This window comes from Alosa alosa, chromosome 3 (genome assembly GCF_017589495.1).
Source record: "Alosa alosa isolate M-15738 ecotype Scorff River chromosome 3, AALO_Geno_1.1, whole genome shotgun sequence".
Taxonomy (NCBI): domain Eukaryota; kingdom Metazoa; phylum Chordata; class Actinopteri; order Clupeiformes; family Clupeidae; genus Alosa; species Alosa alosa.
The window spans coordinates 7,377,011-7,381,377 of NC_063191.1; positions in this window are offsets into that span (position 1 = coordinate 7,377,011).

Here is a 4,367-nt window from a genome sequence, read left to right on the forward strand (position 1 = left end):
TATGAATTGAAAGGGGTAAGCCCTATGTTTCCACGGGGTCATCCCTATGTTCCCCGGGTCCTATGTTCCCCGCTCGGGGTTAGGGTTAGGGTCCTATGTTCCCCGCTCGGGGTTAGGGTTAGGGTCCTATGTTCCCCGGTCCCATACAAAGCGTGGAACATAGGACCCAAGGAAAACACAGGAACGCTTCCGTTCCCACAGCCCTATGTTCCACATTTCTAAGGTTAGGCCTAGGATGAGGGTTGGGGTTAGGGTTGGGTTAGGGGAACATGATATTTGGTGGAGTGGGTGACTGTGAGTGCACTGGCCGATTGGATCCAACCACACCAACAAGGAGGGGAATAAGGGTAGGAAAAGGTCAACTGTCTATAAATAAAATAATATATATATTGGGGTTGGGGTTATGGTTAGGCCTGAGGTGTGGGTGGGTGGGTTAGGGTTTGGTAACATAAGGCTGTGGGAACATAGGCATGCTCCCAATTGAAAAAGGTGTTCGATGAGGGAATATACTGTACACATGTGACGTAACAAGCTTTCATCAAACCCAAAAGGCAGAAACGTGGAACTTTTCTTCCATTTTCTTTCCATTACTTCAGGTAAGTACTTTTAGTTATTCCATATGCAAAGCTGTACATTCAGCACATTGATGCCAGTAATGATCCATGCCTTATCTCTCACCACATCGATCAAAATTGATCTTTTTCAGTTTTCTGCCTATCTAGCTTCCCTGCACGTACTTTAACATACTTGATGTGTTTGATGTGAGCACTCACAGTGTTGCTTTTATGTGTCTACATCACTGTATCCCACAGTTCATGGTGAGAACGACTATGGCAGTTTACATAAGCCTTTCATAACATCTGTTCAATAGTTGAATTGACTTGAGTGTGTTACTTTTGTTCTCCAGCTGAGTTTTAATAACTTAACATTTCATACAATTCCAGTAAGTTAGAGGTAAATCATAGTCATATGTTCATTAAGGTAAAAGTAAAAAAGTAGTTCATTTAAAATGTAAATTTTAAGTAAAAGTTACTTAGTTACTTTTTTTTTTTTTTTTTTTGTGGGGGGGGGGGAGAGTACCAGAACAACCAGTTTTACCAGAGACTTTCTAATGAGGAGATACAGCACTCAAAAAAATCCTCCATAGTAATGCATGGGGTTAGTTTGTAACGCCAATATGGCAGTTGTTCTACACATATCACAACCCTTCCGCGGCAAAACGTTGACATGTGAATACATTGAGCCAATCATGTGGTGTGTGCTGTGAAGACATCGTGGCAATCATCTGTTGTGATCTCGCTGCTGGAGCAAGATTGGTGTCGAAGCCTTACGCACACGATTTCTGCCAAATAGATGCACAATAAGTGCCCACAATAAGTGCAATATGGCTGCCGAGTGGAGGTACTTGCCTGATAAGGATGTTGAGAAATGAAGATCTATGTGAAAAATCACCGGAGTTCTCCTTTAAGTTTGAGCAGTAGTTGATTTTCAAAGTTAGTTGCACTCATCCTTGGGTCGCTTTGCAGTGAACAGTAATCCAGCACAACTGAAAAGCCCTCACAGGCAGCTGAGGCAGGCAGGCCAATGTTGAGTTGCAGAGTTTTTTTTTTATATTTGGAAATGAGCAGAAGGTTCAGCAGATTAAAGGGCGTCGAACTGGGGGGGAAAGTGGGAAGTATAGGGCAATGGAGGAGAGGGCCCTTGAAAAGTGGAATACAGGGGGCACAACATTTTCATCAGGCATTACAGTAGTAATAACTCAGGTAATCCACACATAAAAAATCCAAACAACTCCATAAGTAGAGTCATGTGTAATGAAGTGGAATAACACAGGGAAAAGTATTGAACACGCTAAGAAAAAGCACTAAGGCAAGGAAAGGGAAGGAACTAGCTGGAATCTGTAAGTAGTTAGAGAGTAGTTATCCTTTTCTATCTGCGCAAGAATTAAAATACCGGTAAGCTTGGTTAGTAGCTTACATATTGATGGGCTATAAAAAGGTTTTTCATTACCAAGGTGTCACACAAGAAACATTTCATGATGGATAAAAAGCAAAGTTTCCCAAGACTTTTGCAAACCTTATTGTTGCAAAACATATCAATGAAACTGGTTACAGATGCATTTCAAAACTTCAGAATCTTCCAAGCATGGGAGCCATTATCTCCAAGTGGAAGAAACATCACTGCATCATCAACCAGCACAGGGCACAGGATCTCCTTTCAATATTTCTGACCAGGAGTCAGAAGGATAGTCAATTCCAAGAGCCAAGGACCACTGGAGAAAGCTCCAGAAAGACTTGAAGGCAGCCAATTTAATTAAATTCAATTAAACAGTTCTGGAAGTAATCTGGAACTAAAGATCAGGATTCACAAGAGGGACCCCTGGAATCTGTTTAGAACAATGGACCAAAATCACACCTGATACTGCGACTAATAAGTTTTGTCATACAGGAAATGTCTTGAAGCTGTCTTTACAAACAAAGGCTTTTCCACAAAGTATTGAAGAAATTTCAGTAGGCACGTACAATACTTTTTTCCTGTGTCATTCCACTTTAATACACACAACTCTTATGTTTGGATTTTAATACACAAAACTCTTATGTTTGGATTTTTCTCCCATGGGCTTGTGGAACTGTTAGGCCTATATGTGTGTTAATATGTGTGTTAATATGTCCTCACCCACAGAAACCTCCTTTCTCCATGGGCTTGTGGAACTGTCAATCCGCCAGTCAACAAAACCACTTCATAGCTGGCTATGCCAACCACCTTTCATTGGAACTCCTTGCTCTCACTGAGACTTGATCAAACCAGAGAACACTGCCACCCCGGGCTGCACTCTCCACTAACCTTACACTATCCCACACCCCTCGCCTATCTGGACGAGGAGGCGGACGGCCTGCTGATCTCCAACAAATGGAAATTCACCCTGCTACTGCCTTCAAACAAATATGTCTCATTTGAATTCCATGCCATCACAGTGACGCCCCAGCAAAACTCCCCACGCGTTGGTCATCTACACCTCCAGGCCAACTAGGCTAATTTTATTGACGGTGAACTTGACACTCTGCTATCCTCCATCCCTTAGCATGACTGTCCGCTTTTGTTCTCGGGATATGAACATCCACTTAGATGCCCCAGGCTCAACGGACTTTTGGCCCTGGTCCACCTTTGACCTCGAAACTGGTTCAAAGCCCCACCGGACTCACAAAGCTGGCAAAAGAGTTTGACTTGATCTTCACTGGTACTGCAGCACAGACACCCTCATGGTGACGCCTCTCCATCTTTTCTGACCACTTCTTCATCCAGTTCAACGCCAGCCTGTCAGAACAGCCTCCGCTCCTCAGCTGATGGTCACGCTCACAGAACATCCGAACCTGTCTCCAACGCACTTCTCCCTCTGTGGTTGCCTCCGTCTACTCCCACTCAACACCTTCTCCTCTCTGAGGTTAATGAAGCCACTGACTCGCTTCTGCTCCACACTGACCTTCGTGTTCAGACGAGCTGTGCCCTCTACCACAAGGCCAGCTCGATCCAAACATTCTCATCCATGGCTAAATGATACCCTCCGATCGCAGAAGCGCACCAAACTCAGAGCCATGAGAGGAAATGGCACAAATCCAAACTAGCTGACGACCTCAAAACTACCAGACACTTCCTGACCTCCTTCTCAGCCAGCATCACTGCTGCTAAGACTGCTTACCATGACAAAATCAACAGCTTTACAGACACTTTCGAAAACTTTTCTCAACCTTTCAAATCGCTACTCAACCTCAGCTGCCTCCTCCTCCATCCAGCCTTACTGCAGATACCCCGCCTCATTTTTACAAAACAAAGTGGCGGCAATCAGCAGTCAATTTTCTACATGCCCACTCAACGATCTGACTCCAGATACCGCGACTCCTACAACCTCTAGGGACTGCTGGAACATCTTTTTCAGTATTCACGCCCGAGAGTGAAGTGTCCAGACTCCTGACATGCAGCCGTCATACCACATGCTCGCTGGACCCTATACCTACGAGCCTACTTCAGTCCATCAGCCCGACCATCGCCCAGCTATCACACATGTGATCACGCCGCTAACCTCCGCACATTTCCAACAGCTGCTTCAAAGTGGCCCGGTAACACCATTACTTAAGAAAGCTTTCTTAACCCTGCTCAAGTCGAGAACTACCGCCTCTGTCACTACTGCCTTTCCTATCCAAAGGCATTGAACGAAAGCAGTCTCCAAACAGGTCTCTGACTTCCTTTCACAGAACAACCTTCTGGATCCAAATCAGTCTGGGTTCAAAGCGCCACTCTACCGGAACGGCTCTGTTGTCTGTAACAGAAGCCTTTAAAGAAGCCAGGGCTTACCACTGGTCATCAGTACT